The sequence below is a fragment of the Apodemus sylvaticus genome, chromosome 23 (genome assembly GCF_947179515.1).
Source record: "Apodemus sylvaticus chromosome 23, mApoSyl1.1, whole genome shotgun sequence".
Lineage (NCBI taxonomy): Eukaryota > Metazoa > Chordata > Mammalia > Rodentia > Muridae > Apodemus > Apodemus sylvaticus.
In genome coordinates this window covers 16,934,436-16,954,873 of record NC_067494.1, presented here as the reverse complement: position 1 = coordinate 16,954,873, position 20,438 = coordinate 16,934,436, and the positions used below count along the sequence as shown (strand labels likewise).

General features: G+C 45.7%; 2 pseudogenes; both read right to left on the bottom strand.

Moving 5' to 3' along the window:
* Nucleotides 1–2,030: 2,030 nt before the first annotated feature.
* Nucleotides 2,031–20,438, bottom strand: part of LOC127673527 (ensconsin-like) — a 266,418-nt pseudogene continuing 248,010 nt past the window's right edge.
* LOC127674136 (GTPase ERas-like) lies at nt 16,424–17,096 on the bottom strand (annotated as a pseudogene).

Sequence of the window (20,438 nt, the reverse complement as noted above, 5' to 3'; positions counted from 1 at the left end):
ACAACACTAACTGAACGGTTCCAGAGAAGCAGCTGAGCAATGTGTCCTGCAGACTCCCAGGCTGGCTTGTAGCTGTGGCAACTGTCCATCAATTAACTCCACAACTGTGGGGCATAGTTAATGCCCTGGACCCTGCTCTGACCTTCCTAACCCCTCTTCTCTGGCATCTTCTGTGAAGGCAGCTCCTGGAGGAAAAGCCATTGCTAAATAAAGCCAGAACATGGCTTGCTCCACCCCTCCTGTGCAGAGTGCCTCGCCTCTCCCACTTTCTCCCAGAGCTTCCAGCGGCCAAGGCTGATGGAGACTTGTGGGGAAGCTATCAGCATCCCTGGTGTCAAGAGGGCAAGTGGGTGGAAGGACGTTAGGAAATGCCTCAAATCCACTGAAATAACAAGAAACTCTTGGGAGAGCCCGAAGGGAGATCAAATACGACGGTACAGTGACTCCTCTCGGCTTAGCTCACCGGGAATTATGTAAGGAATATGTAGGGCATCTAATGATGCAAAAATGCTCATGCCAGTTGGGGCACTGCTAGAAACCAACCAAGCAGTGACAGCCCTTCCCAAAGCCGTCTTTCTCATGCATATCAAAACATCACATCATTTATTGAGTAATTTCTAAATAATCCACTCTGTATATGAAAATTCCCACAGACATGGAAAATGGCACTGAAGTTAAATGGAATGTAATCTGATGACTCAGGCGCCGGCTATGGGGCAGAGGTATAGTTTGGAAGCAGAAAGATGCAGACCCTTTCCGTCAGCATAGGGGACACCCCTGAGTTAGAAATGCCTTGCTTAGTTCATTTAAACCCATAACCTCTGAGAAAACCACGGTCGTTGGTCCTGTGTCCTCAGTGTTCAACACTTAGGGCTCTAAACTTCAAAGGACAGCGAGGGAATGTTTATAAATGAATGGTTACCCTAAGGAACAGTGCAGCGCTTGAGATCGGAGCCTAGACTACTTCTTGGAGAAAGATGGTGGAAAGGAAAAGGATGATTTAAAACACAGGGAAGCAGAGTGCCAGGTGGAAGCTGTTCCTCCCTGCACTTACAGGGTAGGACAAATCCGGAAGCAGCAGGCGCCCTTCATGTTTCTAGCAGCAGAACATTAAGCAGGCTGCTTTGAAGGCTTAGCAATCACAAAGCCAGGTGGTATGACCTAGAAGACATTCCACTAAGGCCTGTAACACCCCAGAGGAGAGAAGGAGACCGGTTCCTCAGGGGCCTCTTCCTATTCAAATTTGTTATGGCTTCACAGACAGTTTAACCATAGTCCTCTACTGACTCCACTTCAGTATCTGGAACTTGGCCAGTTCTCTTCCTAGGAACAGTATGAGGAAATGCTGATAAACTTGATCTTCTGGGAAGGTAGGCAGACCAAACCCAGGCTTGCTGAGGGTGTGAGCGAGCTAGCCTATCCCACTTGCCCTGATGGCTGGGACTGAGTTATGGAGCTGGTAATGACCACCGAGCAGTAAAACGTGATGTGCCTCTTTATTTTGGCTAGCTATTGTTCTCTTTGTATGAAGACATCAGGTCAACTTGACCCGAGGACTGTGTGAAAGAGGCACAGGCAGGCTCAGCCACCATGAATGTGGAGTAGACGAACCCAGGCTCAGTGGGAGCCTGGCTTGGAGTTTGGTTCTTACTACTGCTATCCTATCTATCCTATCTGCGTTGTTTTGGGTTTTAAAAAGATGGAAAACATGTGGAACAAGGTTAGCAAACCCAAATGAGAAAAATGGCAAGAGAGCCCAAGGCAGTCTGGAAGTATTGATGACCCACGGAAGAGGGACAAAGCCCAGAGAAGTCTAGTCCAACATGGAGCCTGTCTGGTGCTTGGCACGAGTGCTGTTTGACAAGGCTGGTCTTTGACCTGGTCTTTGGGTACTTGAGACTGAGAGGGAGGCAGGAAGGGCCTAGGACTCCCAGGGCATCTCAAAATTCGGCTTCCATGATCACCCACAATCTTTTTTACAGTGGCTTCCTCGTTCCCTCAAAGAACAAAACAACCATTCACTCTGATGACTACACAAAGCAGTTGACAACTAGCTCACCTGCGATCTGTTGTGTCTGCACTCCGTCCACCTGAGATAGGGGCCCAAGTGTCCCTTCATCGTTAAAGGCCAAAATTGGTTTCAAAGGAATTTCTGGGTTCTCACTGGTGACATCTAATCTGGACGCTTTTGATCCAACAGACAAGTTTACAATTTCTTCGAACTTTTCACTTTGTACAGACATTCCATTTTAATTTGGCTGCTTTTCCACATCTGGAGAACTGGGGGTGTGAAAGGTCAGACATGGGTTGAATTAAAATGAAGCTTATTTTTAGAACAATTATTTTAAAAATCAGTTTACGGCTTTGAAATAAAATAGAAACTTGGGGAGGGGCATAAAAATGGCTCAGGAGGTGGAAGCACTTCCTGCCAGATGAAAACCTGAACATTACAAGATTTTCCCGTAGCCTCCGCACGTGTGTCCTCCAATAATAGTAATAAAGAAAGATGCAACACTGACCATATCATTATTAGCAAATACAGATAGGGAGCTGTGACAAATTTGCATCTTAGATTTGAAAAACTTATAACACTTATCGAATAGGACAATTTTTTAGAATAGGTCATTACAACGGAAACAGGTCATCATCAGTTCTTCAATTTTTTATTTTTATTTTATTTTGAGACAGGGTAACTCTACGTAGTCCTGGATCTCCTGGAACTTATTATGCAGACCAGATGGGCCCTGAATTCACAGAATCCACCTGCCTCTGCCTGGGATGAAAGACATGCACAGCCATTCCCAACTCTCAAGTCTTAAAGAGAAATTAAATTACATTTATTTATTTGTGTGCCATGCCATGGTGTGCAAGAAGAGGTTGGAGGGCAGCCGGAGGAGTCAGTTTTCTCTTTCTGAAGTGTGGGTCCTGAAGATGGAACTCAGGTCATCAGGATTGGTGACCCTCACTTCTACCTGCTGACCATTTTACTGGTCCCACCCTTTTTCAACTCTATGTGAGTCTGGGCATGGTGGTAGACACCTACAGTGCTAGCGCTCAGGAGGCAGAGGCAGGGGAATCTCTGCAAATGAGGCTAGCCTGGTCTACACAGTGAGTTACAGGTCAACCAGTCTGAGAACCTGATGCCCATAAAATTCTCTATGCTTTTCATGGGGAATCTGTTATGCAGAAAGAATATGGGTGAGGAGAGGGCTCTGGGCTTGAAGATCTTGGCAGGGACGCAGTGGTTGGAGGACGGGGTAGGGTGGGGGGCTAGGGGGGATGGGGTGGGGGTTGAATCCTTATACATGGCTGGTGAAGATGCAAATTAGTTCTCATTGTCCCTGCATGAAGACAGGGTTTCAACCTAGAGGTGATGCGGAGGCAGGTTAACCTTGAATATCAGATACCCCTGTCTCAATATTCCAAGTTCTGGGATTATAAGTGTGTGCCACTGTGATCTACTTTTCTTGTTTTGTTTCACGTGTTTTTCCTTGTTGTAGTGTTGGGGGTGGGTGGGTCTCACTCTGTAGCCCAGGCTGGCCTCAAACCCAAATTCTTTAGTCTCCTATGTGCTGGAATCAGTCACGAACCAACCATCCTATCTGTGTTGGGTTTAATCAGTCTCGCTATGTGGTGCTGACCAGTATCAGATCTCCAACAATCTCCTGCCTCAGTTTCCTTAAGTCCTGGGGTTACTGTACCCAGCTTTTCTGTACATCAGAAACTGTGGCTTTCGAAGCACTCTTGGTACAGGGTGAACGGGACCCCCTTCCCCTTCCTCTCCATCTCTGTTCTCCACAGACTGTTCTGCTTTGAGCTCTCTCTGTGGCCCACATGGCCTTGCATTTTTAATTCTGCTTTAGATTTCCAAGATGCCAGGGTGGCCAGCCTGCACTGGTGAGGTCGGCCGGCTGTTGGTTATTGTCCTTACGACAAACTCAGATCTCACCATGAGGAGTAAAGAAAAAGGGACTCCCCTTTTCTTAGAGATACAAGTTCTACAGAAAATTAAGGAGAAAAAGAAACCTTCCTGTTAAACTCTGGCATTCTAACTGGGTGGGGTGAACACGGCACTTTGTAATACACACACACACACACACATGCCATGCACATGCGCACACACACACACACACACACACGCGCGCGCACACACACACACACACACATGCCATGCACACGCGCATGCACACACACACACACACACACACACACACACACACATCCTCCCTCAGTGAAAAAGGCCTCAGTTGCTGAGCTCACCTCTCTGTGGTTCCTTTGGACAGCTGTGAAGCGACTCCTTGTGGGCTCTGTGCAGACTCTCCATTTCCTGGAGAGTTCATCTGTGGTAGTGCAGACACCTCTGCATACACAAGGGGAGCAAACCGTTACTAACATGCCGCCATCAAACCACCCTCTAGGACCAGAACCTGGATCTCTCACCTGACGGTACAACTCACTGCCTGTGGGACCCTGGGCAAGGGAAACCCTAATCCATGCATAAGCAAGTCACATGAAGAGGCTGCCCAGATGCCTATGGTTTCTTCTGTTATAATGCTGTCTGCTGCCTGCATGCGCCTGCAGCCTAGGGGGTGTCCCCTATGACCAGCTGACTGGGGGCAGGAAGACTGGGACCTGGTTACTGATGGCTCTGCACATTATGCAGGCACCACCCAGAAGTGGGCAGCTGCAGCCTTACATGGGACAACTCTGAAAGACACTGGTAAGGGGCCATCTTCACAGTGGGAGGAACTTCAGGTAGGACACATTTTGTTAGAAGGGGAAATGGCCAGTTAGCTTCTCAACTAGTCACTGACTCATGAGCTGTAGCCACTGGACTAGCCGGAGGGTGAGGGCCTTGGAAAAAGCATGACTGGAGAATTGGTTAGAAAGATATCTGGGGAAGAGAAATGTGTGGAGGGATCTCCTCAAATGGGCAAAGGTCATGAAGATGTTTTGTCCCCTGTAAACGCTCATCAAAGGTTACTTCAGCTGAGGAGGAGTTCAGCAATCAAGCAGACAGCAGTCTGTTCTGTGGATAGTCAGCTGTTTTCTTAGCTGCAGCTGCTGAGGTGTGCCAGAACTGCCAACAGCAGAAACTAGGCGCTGAGCCCCAGATATGGCGCTATTCCCTGGGGTGACCGTGACATGACTATATCGGACCACTTCCCTCGTGGAAAGGACAACACTTTGTCCTTCCTGGAGTAGAGACTTATTCTGGCTATGGACCCGCCTTTCCTGCACATAAGGTTTCTCCTGCCAAAAGCATTGTCCGGGCCTATGTCTGGCAGGCAATTCTGGAGTAAATGTTTTCCTTACCAAGCTGAAGGGAGTCTGACCTGAAAGAACATGTATTTGGCATTTTGCAGCTATACAGTGATACAGTGACAGTGAAGACACTTTCAGTCTGAAGAAGTGTTAATGTGGAAGCAGACCTGACAGCTGTACCTTCACTGTGCGTATGGATGTGTGTGCCCGCCTGTACATGCATATGGGTTTATACGTGCCCGCCTGTACATGCGTATGGGTTTATACGTATCCGCCTGTACATGCATCTGGGTCTATATGTGCCTGCATATATATGCATCTGGTTCCGTACATACGTGCCCGCCTGTACGTTCCCTGACAGCTAAACCTTCACTGCATATATGGATCTGTGTGTGTGTATTTGTGTATTTGTGTGTGTCTGTACATACCTGCTCGAAGCATCAGAGAACAGAAAAGGCTACTTAAAATGGATGTGACTACTTGATTAGATAGAATTTCCCCACCCCCTAAACATTTTCCTATCTGCATTGATATGTTCCTATCAGCTCTGGGTAGATTCTTTTGAGACACAGTCTCACGGTGTACTCAGGCTATCTCCCAAGTGCTGAGGTTAAAGGAGTGTGCCACCACACCTTTGAGAAAAGATGACACTTAGCAAAGTTATAGCAGTGCACACCTGTGATCCCAAGTCAGGCACCTGTAGCAGGAAGTTCGTGAACTGGCTCGAACAAGCCCCAACTATACCAAAATCCTGTGTCCAAACAGGGACGGAGGCAGGGGTATTTTAAACCTTAATGAGAATAAATGAAAGGAGCCTCTCCATTGGATGCCACCTGCCCAGCCTGAGTCCTTGGTGTGGCCTGGGTGCTAATGATGCCCATTAAAAGGCTTTGATGCTGTAGTTAACTAAGTTATCAAAGCACAGAGATACTTGCGATAAAAGGCAAATGGAGAACCTTGACTTCATTCTGTTCAGAGTCAGGCTTCCCACAGACCCTGCCACTTGGTAGATAGTGCTAACTGATGTAACTGCTATAAAAGAAGACTTGGTGACAGAGTGTGAGCTGGTTGGATGTCTCACACATGCAGTTTTGTTATTGTTGCTTGGCTACAGAAGAATATAGTGGAACCGTGAGAACACACTGTGGTGTGTGCTCCCTTCTCTTTGAGAACGATGGACCCCAGGCCTGGGGAGTGGGGCACACCAGTGTTTGTTCTGTTCCTTGGATTTTCATTTCATTCCACTTGGTTCTCTCCTTGTACCTATTTGTACAACTGCCCCAGCCTCGGCCCCCGGTCCAACCCCGGCCCCTTCTCCAGCTCTGGACACAGCACCGTCGTCCACCGTGACTGCCGTTGTAGTTCCTAAGACTTCTTTTTTTTTTTTAATTCATTATAATTTTTTATTTACATTTCAAATGATTTCCCCTTTTCTAGCTCCCCACTCCCTGAAAGTCCCATAAGCCCCCTTCTCTCCCCCTGTCCTCCCACCCACCCCTTCCCACTTCCCCGTTCTGGTTTTGCCGAATAATGCTTCACTGAGTCTTTCCAGAACAAGGGGCCACTCCTCATTTCTTCTTGTACCTCATTTGATGTGTGGATTATGTTTTGGGTATTCCAGTTTTCTAGGTTAATATCCACTTATTAGTGAGTGCATACCATGATTCATCTTTTGAGTCTGGGTTACCTCACTTAGTATGATCTTCTCTAGCTCCATCCATTTGCCTAAGAATTTCATGAATACATTGCTTCTAATGGCTGAATAGTACTCCATTGTGTAGATATACCACATTTTTTTGCATCCACTCTTCTGTTGAGGGATACCTGGGTTCTTTCCAGCATCTGGCAATTATAAATAGGGCTGCTATGAACATAGTAGAGCATGTATCCTTATTACATGGTGGGGAATCCTCTGGGTATATGCCCAGGAGTGGTATAGCAGGATCTTCTAGAAGTGAGGTGCCCAGTTTTCAGAGTAACCGCCAGACTGATTTCCAGAGTGGTTGTACCAATTTGCAACCCCACCAGCAGTGGAGGAGTGTTCCTCTTTCTCCACACCCTCTCCAACACCTGCTGTCTCCTGAATTTTTAATCTTAGCCATTCTGACTGGTGTAAGATGAAATCTCAGGGTTGTTTTGATTTGCATTTCCCTAATGACTAATGAAGTTGAGCATTTTTTAAGATGCTTCTCTTCCATGCGTAGTTCTTCAGGTGAGAATTCTTTGTTTAACTCTGTACCCCATTTTTAATAGGGTTGTTTGGTTTTCTGGAGTCTAACTTCTTGAGTTCTTTATATATATTGGATATTAGCCCTCTGTCTGATGTAAGATTGGTGAAGATCTTTTCCCAATTTGTTGGTTGCCGATTTGTCCTCAAGAAATACTACAGGGCAATAGTGTTAAAAACTGCATGGTATTGGTACAGTGACAGGCAGGAGGATCAATGGAACTGGATTGAAGATCCAGAAATGAACCCACACACCTATGGCCACTTGATCCTCTACAATGAGGCTGAAAACATCCAATGGAAAAAGTCTTTCAACAAATGGTGCTGGTTCAACTGGAGGTCAGCATGCAGAAGAATGTGAATTGATCCATCCTTGTCTCCTTGTACTAAGCTCAAATCCAAATGGATCAAGGACTTCCACATAAAGCCAGACACTCTGAAGCTAATAGAAAAGAAAGTGGGGAAGACCCTTGAGGACATCGGTACAGCGAGAAAGTTTTTTAACAGAACACCAATAGCATATGCTCTAAGATCAAGAATTGACAAATGGGACATCATAAAATTAAAAAGTTTCTGTAAGGCAAAGGACACCATCAAGAGGACAAATCATTCCTAAGACTTCTGCAGGCACCACTGACCCCGAAGAGGCTACAAGGCTGCTGGCTGAGAAGAGGTGCCTGGGGAGAAGGAGGAGAGGGAGAGGAAGGAGAAGGAGAAGCTGGAGAGGTACAGCTCCCTCAGACCGGCCCTGCCCCCAGAGAAGGTCCTGAGCCTGGTCCCTCCTGCTCCCCTCGAGCATGTGGAGAGTACAGTCCTTTGCCATCCTTGGTTTACTGATCTTGAATATGGAGCCCAGGGCTTGTCTGTGCCAGGCAAACACTCTGTCATCTGAGCCACATCACCAGAACTATGTTTAAAATCAAATTTTCTTCTGAAACAAAAATTTCTATATGCCAAAAGTCACGAAGGACTGAATGGGCAACCTATACCTATAGGGCCCAGAGGCATTATCTAGAATAAACATGTTGATATGAAGAGAGGAAGGAAGGGACAAAGAGAAGAGAGAAGAGAGGAGAGAAGAGAGAGGGAGAAGAAGAAGAGAAAGAATGAGAATATGAATTTCCAATACCCAGTAATGAAAAAGGAGTTAAATAAAACCCTTCACAGGCAGGGCAATCACAGAGCACCTAACCGCACACCAGCACTGGACCTCACCCCAGCACAGGTTGGTCCCTTCTTACTGGGGTCAGGTGGCTTCGCGGCTGTCCCCTCTTCCACTGTGACCTCCTCCACCTTCACTAATGGCGCCCTGACCTTTATTGGGGGCTCACTGGCTACTTTCTTCTGGGGGTCTTTTTTCTCAGGCTCCGCCTTCCCTTCTCTCTTTCCAGGGCGGATGTTGCCAGGAGCCGAGGAGTGGGCCTGAGCAGAAGGCTCTTTGCCTGAGCAGGGCAGCAGGGAGGACACTGGCAGAGGAGCACCAGGCAGGTGAGGCATGGACTTGGAAGGGAGCCTGGGCCAGAAGACAAGGACAATAGGCAACTCAGGATTGGCTTCCCAGAGCCCAGAACACCCACGTGTACAAGCGAGCAGACGGTCCGATAGGACTGTTTTTCTGTTTGTGGTCAGTGTGGAAAAGGAGCCACTAAAGAGACCCAGTTCATAGATCCTTTGTCTAAAAAACCGAGCTGATTCGCCAGGGTGGACCTTCCCACATACCTCCACCACACTCAGCAAATGCCAGCCAGGGGCCGGTGACCTCGCTTTGAGATTAGAAGGAGACAGAGTCCTGAGGGTACGGGGGGGGAAACATGGAAGGTAAGGTGCTCTCCCACTCTCTTTTGTGGCTCTGGCTTCAGAGAAACTCAAGAATTAGAATTTTCATATTAATGACATCCAATGACAAACTACAGACAATCTAGTTTTTTTAAGAACTTAAGACAATTTCTAAACTATGTCAAATATCCACTCCAGTGCAGGACAAGGCCCCGTCTGCTAACAACTGAACAGTGTATAACTGAGTCAACACAGATGAAAGGAATAAAGTAGATCTGATGGATGATATGATTTGTTTTGTCAAAAAGCATTTGAAGGAAGTCAAGGGAAGGGGGAAATGATGTAATTATATTATAATCTCAAAAAATAATTATTAAACGACAAAAAACTATAAACTTTTTAAAAGTGCCTTTGTGTTCTATCTAGACATTACCTGGAATTACTTTGCCTTGTCTCTCCTTTTGTTTTACATTTTGTAATTTTTCTTTTTGCCATGCTGAGTATTAAGCCCCAGGCTTCATACAAGCAAGTGCCCTACCACTAAGCCACACTACCAGCCCATTTAAAGGACCTTTAAGCACATGTCCTACTTTTCTGTTCTTTAGCAGCTTTCTTCTGCTTTGGAAAATACCATTCACATGTCTGTTATTTCAGAGACACGGTCCCCTTTGGTGGCATTGGTAGATAAGTCCTTACATAAGGGCCCTTTCTCCCCAAGGTAAGGGGCCAGGGTGAGGAAGTGTAGGCCGCTCTTTCCTAGAGAGAGTACCAACAGTGAGCAGGCACCAGGTCTCCCTGATGCCTGCCCAGCACTTAGCCAGAGATCTGTACAAACATACGAAGACAAGACCAGAGATGGGTTCCGAGGTTCTGACCTCACCAGGGAAGAGTGGGGAGGGATCAGAAGAGAGGGGAGGAAGCCTAGTGCTTGAAGAGTCTCAAGCAGAGGGAGGGAAGGAGGCAGGGAGGGAGAGACAGAGGGAGGAATGGAAGGAGGGGGAGGAGGGAGATGGGAGGACAGAGGATGGAGGGACCAAAGGCTGAAAAGAGAGGGAAAATGAGAAAGATCTGAGACTCTAACCTGTTATGGGCAGCAGGGAGGCTGGCTGGGCACCACTGGCTATTCCAGTACTAAGGAACAAGGGACAGGCAGATGTCACCCAGCCGGGGCTGCCAGTGAACTGTTGCAATGCCCCCTCTCTCCTTCTCTTCTGAGTTCCTCTAACTGCTTCTCCCAGCTTCCGGAGCAATGTGACCCTAGCTGACCTGCTGAGCTGCAAGTGACTGAGGGCAGAACAGATCGTCCCATGGTGGGGGGCCACCCTCAGCCCCAGCTGACTCCTCAAAGGCGGGTGGGGCTTTGAAGGACAGGTGCAGTCTCTGGGTGGTAAAAGCTGCAGCCCATGGCTTCTCTGCCGAGTGGGGTTTAGAGAAGCCCTTATGCCTACAACTAGGGAGGAGGGCCCACCTTCCTTCCCAAGAGAGATGCTGAGGTACCAAGGTAAGTCCTTTCTTCTTCCCTTAAAAACATTTTTTATTCGATATATTTTTATTTACATTCCAAATGATTTCCCCTTTTCTAGCCTCCTCTCCCCGAAAGTCCCATAAGCCCTCTTCTCTCCCCCTGTCCTCCCACCCACCCCTTCGCACTTCCCCGTTCTGGTTTTGCCGAATACTGCTTCACTGCGTCTTTCCAGAACAAGGAGGGAAAATGTTTTAAAACACACATTTATTTCTTTCCTTATTTGTTTATTCCTCTGTGAGTGCATGCCTGTGTTGGGTGAAAGGACAACTTGGGAAAGTCAGGGTTGGTTTTCTCCTTCTAGCAGGATGGCTCTGGGGATGGAACTGGGATCACTGGGCTTGCCATCAAGTCCAACTAGAGTGAGTGTGAGTGTGCGTGCATGTGTGTGTCTATGTCTGTGTGTGCACGCGTGCATATGTGTGCCTGTGCATGTATGCATGTGTGTGCATGCGTGTGCACGCGCGTTTATAGAGACAGAGTCTCTGGCTGTTCTGGAACTTACTATGTAGACCAGGATGGCTTTGAACTTACAGAGATCCACCTGCCTCTGTCTCCCCAGAGTTGCAATTGAGGGCGTGTGCCATGTAAAAACATACTGATGTGGCTTAAATAAGAACAAGGAGAGCCGACCGGAAACTCAGAAAGAGAACCGCAATGTGAGGCACTTGGGGCTACCTTTGCCCATCTGGGTTTCCTGGGTCAGGGCTCAGGGAATGGGCCCTTGACTGTCTTCATCAAGCTGACAGTGAACTGGCAATGGCCATGGGAACCCAAACTGGGGATCTGTCCTTCTCTTTCCAATTCTTCTGTTGCCTTACATCCAGCCGCTGGTCTGGGCATGGCATGCACGAGGCACTCCCGGGGTTTCCATGCTGATGTGAGTTAATGGGTAGTGACTGCTACCATCATCCCTCCTCGGAACCCTTTCCACACTCACACTGCTGAGTGCACACAAGTGCTCGAGGCAACAGGGACTTTACAGTATCTGAAAAGGAACCAACTGGGCCACTCAGATCTCCTGATTTTAAAGCTACAGTTGAAGCAGCATGGTACGGGCATGTAGACCAATCAGATAGAATAGAGTCTAGAAACCATAGAGCCTGGGGACACTCAACCAGGGAAGGACAGTCTTCAGCAGCCAGTACCGAGGAAGTGCGATATTTACATGAAAAACTGTGAAACTGGACTCTACCTTTAAACAACAAACATGAACTCAATATGGATGAGTCTTAAAAGTGTAAAAAGGGTCTAATATCCAGAAAAGTTTCCTATTATGGGACCTGTTACTAATTTATGGACCCAAAGCACAGGCAACAATACAAAAACTGACACATGAACATCAAACAAAAATTTCTATAGGCCAAAAGCCACGAAGGACTGAACAGGCAACCTATACCTATATGGCACGGAGCCATTATCTAGAATAAACACATTACTCCCACAATGCAACATTTTGTTACTGGACTCAAAAGTGCCCTGAGGTGGTGATGGGGCTCAGTGCAAAAGTACTTGCATGTGCAAGGCCCTGAACTGGATCACGGTGACACACACACATGCAGACATAGAAGCCTGTAGAAAACATCTTTCCAAATGCTTACCAATTGACACAGTCTACAACACACGTGCCATGCCACTGAAATGTAAACCCAAACCGTGAGACAGCACTCATGTTTAGTAAGCTGGGTATTATAAAACCAACACAGAAAATAAAGTGTTGGCATGGAGACACCGGAATCCTTATGCCTGATTGATAGGGATGCAAAATGGTAGAGTCACGAGGCAAAACGGTTTGGCAGTTCTTCAGAAACCTATATATATTTGATGTTATTCTTCAATTCCAGTCTTAACGTGTGCTGTGCCTGTACGTGGATGGAAGTCGTAGGCTCGGCCCTTGCACAACCGTTTCTCCTCCTTGTATTTTCAGATAGGGTCTCCTGATGAACCTGGAGTTTGGCATGTCAGCTGGCCAGCCGGCCAACAAGCCAGTGGATCTACCCGTCTATACCCCGATGCTAAAGTTACAGCCATGAGGCCAGGCTCACCTTTCATGTTCATGTCTGAATTCCTCGCACTTGCACATCAAGCACTTTCCACACTGAGCCATATCCCCAGTCTGTACTCACTGTCTAACAATTAAATATTCAGTCCATCGATACCATTAACTACTTTCCAGACATTCAATATAGTTAATCAGTACCGCTTCCACAGTGTAGGTATAAGCATCAGTTTTCTGATGGTAGCATGCCAAAAGGAAAACAAAGGCCTAATTCATCAAGGTCTAGAGTTCTGGGAAAGTAATTGTGTGCTAAGCTTGCGTTTTGGCTAAGCTTGAGTTTTGAAGTCTGTAATCCACTTCTAGTTAACTGCTTTTGTTAAATGAAGTATGTCAACCAAGAACATGGTTTTTGTGCCTAAATGCTCACCGTGAGAAAGACTAAGGACTGCACTCTCGGATCTGGAACACCCAGACAGCTAATAGGCTTTGCATTACCTTAAACCCATGTCCAAGCAGACTTCTCTGGTGAAAACTTCACAGCAGAAGGAAAGAACAGATGCCTCAAGGTTGTCCTCTAACCTCTACAGGGAGTTACAGCATGCAACCACTCAATACACTTAGGCAAATAAGTGAATTTTTTTTTTCTGCCAAGACTTATGACTTGTCTAGTTTCAGGTTTTTAAAAACTTTAACAGTCAGATATAGGTTCCACATCATGGGGTGGACCTTAGTTCCAATTAAAAGTGGATTAGTTACTCCCATATCATTTGTGCCAGAACTGCACAAGTAGTTCTTTTTTATTTTTTTACTTTTTTTTATTAGATATATTCTTTATTTACATTTCAAATGTCCCCTCTCTTGGTTCCCTGTCCCCAAAACTCTCAAAATCCATCTCCCCTCTCCCTGTTCCCCAATCAGCCCTCTCCTGCTTCCCTGTTCCAGCATTACCCCACATTGCGGCATCAAGTCTTTCCAGGACCAAGGGCCTCTACTCCCTTTGATGTCCAACAAGGCCAAGTGAATGATTTTTTTAAAGAAATAAAGGATGAACTAGATTCCTTTGAGGTTCAAGGTTCTTGTTTAATAGATATTCATTTTATTTGATTTTTCAAAACCTGAAATGCCACAATAAATTATCATAAGTGGAAAGATCCAAATGGAAATTTTGGCATTTCCTAAACATAGAAAAATTTCCAAGGAGAAATATAGATTGTAAAGTTGCCAACCTTACTACTATACCAAAGAATTTTGCAGTAATGTTTTATAACTAATCAGTTAGTGAATTTTTGTTTTTAGTGTCTGTACACCAACTACACAAATTTATAGATAACCTGAGTTCCATGAGAGCCTGTCTCTAAAATTTTTCAGCCTAGCCCATGAAGTGACCACAAATATTAACAAAACCTAATAATTTTTCTTAGAATATGATACACCTCAAGATTGACCTTATGAGAATAATCCTATAATTTAAAAAAGGCCAACAGGGCCAGTGGCACGCGCCTTTAATCCCAGCACTTGGGAGGCAGAGGCAGGCAGATTTCTGAGTTCGAGGCCAGCCTGGTCTACAGAGTGAGTTCCAGGACAGCCAGGGCTACACAGAGAAACCCTGTCTGGAAAAAAAACAAAACATAAAATGTCACCAGGCTAGGAATATGACTCAGTGGTAGAACACAAACCTAACATGTTCTAGGCCCTAGATTCACTCCACAGCATAGAAATGTGTGTGTGTCAATCTCTCTCCACACACTTAGAGACAAAATCTATAGGGGTTAGCATAAACACTCGAGAACCAGTGATTTACTAAGACCTGTCATCTGTGTGTTAGACATGCACTAGGGTTAGCTAGATTACCAGAACTTTTTAAATGAATCTATGTGTCAGTATGTACAGTCATGTATATACGTATGTATACATATATTCCCATATATATGGAATATATATTTTTATTTATATATATTTTTATATATAATAATTTATTAGAATGGCTTACAGGCTGTGGTCCGCCTAGTTCAGCAATGACTGGCTATGAACAGAAAGTCCCAGAATCCAGAACTTGGTCAGTCCACAAGGCTGGATGTCTCAGCTGATCTTCAGTAGATGCTGGAATCCTGAAGGAGTGGGCTGTAATGCCAGGGAAGGAACGGGCTTGCCAGCAAAGCAAAGAAAGCAGGCAACGAGCAAAAGCTTCCCTCTTCCGAGTCCTTATCAAGGCTTCCTGAAGAAGGTATGACCCGATTTAAAGGCATGTGCTTTCCTACCTCAAGATTTGGGTTACAAGTGGATCTTCCTACGTCAAACTAAGCAGTTTCTCAGTGCTGTGCCCTCCGTTTTTAATTTAAGTCCAGATGTAGTCAAGTTGACAACCAAGACTAGCTATCACAAGAGGGTTAGAAAACAAAACAAACATGTCTGCTTTTGAAACTCAAAATCAGCACTGGAGAGATGGCTCAGAGGTTAAGAGAACTGACTGCTCTTCCAGAGGTCCTGAGTTCAATTCCCAGCAACCACATGGTGGCTCACAGCCATCTGTAATGAGATCTGATGCCCTCTTCTGGTGTGTCTGAAGACAGCAACAGTGTACTCATACATAAAAATAATTAAATCTTTAAAAAGAAAGAAAGAAAGAAAGAAAGAAAGAAAGAAAGAAAGAAAGAAAGAAAGAAAGAAAGAAAGAAAGAAAGAAAGAAACTCAAAATCTAGCTTGCAGGGATGAGTGTAACTCCCAGAACAAAGGGTGGGAGAGAAGTAGGACTGCCTGTGCATGCACTGCTGGCTGAGGCAGCAAGAACTAGCTGGAGGAAGGAAGGTTAAAGTCTACACAACCCCCCATTACAGCTACTTAATTCTGGGTCGGGAAAACCAGCTCCCAGATCTAGGTCACGGTAGTAGGAGACACACGCATTTGCAGAAGGGTGCACAAGAAGTGAAAGTGTGTGGTAAGGTCTCGGGCCGCGCGCTTTATTCTTATGACATCTCTGAGCATGGTGGTATGTTCCATCACCTCTGTTCTAGCGAGGCACAGTGTATCCTGCCTCAGGCACACTTCCATGACCTCAAAGCCAGCCTGACCTAAACAGCAAATAGTAGGTTAGCCAGGGAAGGAAACAAACCAGGGGTGTGCTTCAGTTTATGTTTTTTCTTAAATTAAGACAAATTTTCAATGTAAGTTAAAATGTGGACAACTTCCCCAATTAATTCATAATCCTTTGGTATTACTTAAAGAAGAAATAAAAGACTAAAAACAAGCAAAGAAAAACTCCATCAACCATGGGAATAAATATAAAAGTGTGGAAAAGTCATCTTAACAGAATAATCAGAAAATTATGAACTCATCTATAGACTTGAAAATAGTTAAAGGTGAAAATTACTGAACATAAAGGGCATACATAGGCAGGTGGTGGTGTCACACATCTTTTTTTTTTTTTTTTTAGCTTTGAATGCTGAGAACGTTTATTTAATTTTGCATAGAGTTTCACAGAACACAGCCAACAAGGGACACTCCTCACCAAATGACAATAAAAAAAAATGTCCGTGGAAACTTACTTGGTGGGTGGGTGGGTGGGTGGGGGAATCTTATGACAAGAGAACTGTCACCTTGACAGGAGACAAGGGTCAATTGACTTAACTAAGATCCTCAGGCTATAGAGCAGCCACAGCTACAGATGGTTTTGTGGTGTCTGATCTTCCTGCTTGACACAGCCCCAGCCTCCTGGGCCTCTGAATCTCACGGTCACGAGGGTAAAGGCTTCCCACACTTAGTTGCCTCTTGGCTGAGGTCTTCACTAAGGGGACTCATAGCTTGGGAGAAAGGACTGCAGTGGCTGCAGCAGCATGAGCATCTCCAGCAGTGCTCACCAGGTCAAGCACCAGAGGCTGCGGTGAGGCTTCCACTTGGACCATATCTGCTGCAACTGGTCTAGTGACGAGGGGTCATCAAGAGCAAAGACGCCCAGCAGGCCATCACCCACTGCCAAGCACGGTCCTGCAGAGCCCGCCAGCTATCCTGGCCAGCTGTATCCAGCATTTAGAATGTAGCCTCCACCGTCATCCAGGGCTGCTTCTTTCCAGTAGGAATCCTGGATAGTGGGCTCGTGGTCTTTGAGGAAGCAGTGGTGAGTCATCGGGATCCTGAGAGCTTTTCACCAACACCACTTTCACCCACAACCACCGCCACCTTGAACTCCAGTAGCTGCCTGACAGCATCTATCTCTGCATTGTGCCCAAGCCTCATGGCTTTCCTCTGGGGAGGTGGTGCATTGCAGGCTGGAGCTCAGGTCCAAGATGCTGAACTTGGTCAGCAACTCCATTCCCCAGCACCTCAAGGAAGTCATGTAAACAGCCACTTTAAGAGTGTTTAAGAGTGTGCTGGGAATGGGAAATCAGGTGAGACTGGCTGTGTTCCCAGGAGTAGCAGTCTGCTGAGGGGCAGCAGGCTGATCTGCAGTGTCACACATCTTTAGTTCTTTAGTTCTCAAGAGGCAGAGACAGAGGGATCTCTGTGAATTCAAGTCCTGCCTGGTCTACAGAGCAAGTTCTAGGACAGCCAGGGCTACACAGAGAAATACTGTCTTGAATAAACGACCAAACAAACAAACCAAAAAACTGGAATAATGTGCAAGCCATTTCTCAACATTGTTTTGTTACATACACGATCACCAGGGAAATGTGATTATTATCTGTTTTGTGGATGAAACATTTTCAGGATTGAAAGCAGGGTTAAAAAACTAATTGTAAACCCACTCAAAGCTTTAATGCCAGAACTTAGGAGGCAGAGGCAGAGGCAGAGTGATCTCTGAATTTGAGGTCAGCCTGGTCTACATAGTGAGTTCCAGGACAGTCAGAGCTGACAGTGAGACCCTGTTTAAAAAAAAACAAAAACAAAAACAAAAAACAAAAACCTCAATAATAAAATTTGTTGTGTTAGTATCTGGCTCATCAATATTTTAATTCCACTGAAGACTTTTTTTTTTAATTTCAACCTTTTTTGTACTGTGTGTACAGTGATTCATTTTTGAGACTTTTCTTGTATTGCATTCTAGCCTGGAACTCACTGTGGAGACCAACATGGCTCTGAGTGCCACGCCTGCCACACCTTCTTAGTACTAGAGATTGAACCCAGGGTTTTGTATACGCTGGGTACACACCCAGCCAACTGAATTCTCCCACCAGCCAGTGTTACTCTTCTCTTAATACACAAAAGAAAATTGTGACTTTGCAGTATGTCTTCCTGCTGCGATGGAAAAGTATCCCAGGACTACAGAGCCCATGAACCATAGGGCTCTGAGAGGAAGCATCTTCAGCAAGAGATGCCTCAGCTCCCAGGGAGGGTATCCCCAGCGGAGCTCAGAGCTAAGCTCCTTCCTTGATTCTTGGTTTCTTCCAGTGAGAAAGTCATGCTAGCTAGGCGGCAAATCTCATAAAAGAGATTTGTTGGGGAGACAGATCCAGGAGGAAAAGGGATGAATCCAGCATGAGTGGCTGCCTCTGCGCCCCTGAGTGGACAACAGGGAACTGGACAAAGGACGAGGCTTAGATAGGGTTTCTTAGGAGGCTGAACATTTCAGGGCAGAGATCTCCAGAGTGAGGGATTGGTGGGACGTCCTGTTCAATGATTGGTGGGGCTTGTGGGAAGCTCAGGGATTGATGGGTTTTTTCACCCCCTTTTCCCTGCATCAGGTCCTTGGGTTAGAATGGAAAGACCATCCTGGCTGGCTGAGGCTCTGTGGCTGAGCTGCTTAGGGAGGTTAGAGAGGAGGCACTGCCACCTTGGACAGCCAGCCGCTGCAGTGGGACCTCAAGACTGAAAAGGAGTTGTTGCTTTTTTAACCGGTGCCCCCAATCTGACAGCTTCCCCAGCAAGCCAAATTCTGTGCATTTGTTCCCACTCAGGAAGAGATCACTGAAGTGGTGCATGGATCGCCTCGTTGTCTGCAAGACGAAATGCTCATCGTTGGAAAACAAGTCCGTTCACATGCCTAATATTTGTCCTACTTAATTTTGGTCGTTTATGATTTACTTACAGGAATCCAGCTGGCAACTGTCTGGCACATACACTGAAAAACTGAAGCAAAACCTTAAAGTCGCCAGGAGAAACATAATTTAGTTCCCATGTGTCTTGGATCTAAATTAAGACCGGCTCATTACCTACTGGTGGCATGGCATGCTTCATAATCCAAGTTTGATGACTCATGTCTGTGATTCCAGCACTGCAAAAGCTGAGGCAGGAGGATCGAGTGAAAGGTCTACTTATGCTACACAACAAGACTCTGTATCAACATACATGTACACATAGACACAAGGGGAGGGGACTACTATCAAAATCAATAGTGACGAGATACTAATCAATTAGTAAATATACACAGTATTGGGGAAGTCTGATAATAACAAACGCATATATTATCCGTGTGGAATAATGGCTCAGTCACTTGAAGGTGCTTGTATTAGGTAGATATATATTTTCTTCACATAGTGGTTTTGTACCCTAAGCCATCTTGTGATCCATCATCTCACAGAGTCCATGGACAGGGTTAAAAAGTCCATGCCATGTTATCAGTGTTTGTGTTGACAAAGTTGCATCCTAGGTAACAAGCTGAAATTTGTGACATGTCTTAATTATGATTCTAGGCAGAGATACACGGAAATATTAGCAATATTTGTGACACTAACAAGTAGAAGACAATCTTTTTAGATATAGCCCAGGCTAGTCTCTAGTTTGTAGTTGAAGCTGACCTTGAAGGTATACTTCAATCTTCACCTTCAGAGCGCTGGGAATAATAGTTTTATGTGGTGGGGATTCAGACCCAAAGTGTCACACACAGTAGGGCAGCACCCTACCAAGCAAGCCACATTCCAGCCCCAAAGTCAAAATGTGTTTGGGTTTGGTGGCAAGGGTTTTTTTGAGGTTTTTTTTTTTTTTTTTTCCTGAGACAGGGTTTCTCTGTGTAGTCCTGGGCTGTCCTGGAACTCACTCTGTAGACCAGGCTGGCCTTGAACTCATAAATCTGCCCGCCTCCGCCTCCCCAGTGCTGGGATTACAGGTGTGCAACACCATGCCTGGATTTTTTTTTTTCTAAGAATATTTCTTTGTGTAGCCCTGGCTGTTTTGGAACTCACTCTATAGACCAGGCTGGCCTGGAACTCAGAACTGCTTGCTTCTGCAAGTGTCTCAAATCTGGGATCAAAGGTGTGTACCAACACTGCCTGGACCCAGATGTTTTAATAAATAAATAATCACTGTATTTACAGTTCTACATCAGAATTATTTATAATGCATTATTTCATTGTGCACACATGCAATTCTGGCCCTTAAGAGGCTGAAGCAGGAAGATCATGAGTTTAGTACTAGCCTATGTTACATACTGAGGTCCCTGTATCAAAAAGCAAAAGAAAGTGCTGGAGAGATGGCTCAGTGGTTAAGAGCACTGACTGCTCCCCCGAAGGTCCTGAGTTCAAATCCCAGCACCCACATGGTAGCTCACAACACACCCTCTTCTGGTGTGTCTGAAGACAGCTACAGTGTACTTACATATAATAAATAAATAAATCTTTTTGTGTTTGTTTTTTCGAGACAGGGTTTCGCTGTGTAGCCCTGGCTGTCCTGGAACTCACTCTATAGACCAGACTGGCCTCGAACTCAGAAATCCTCTTGC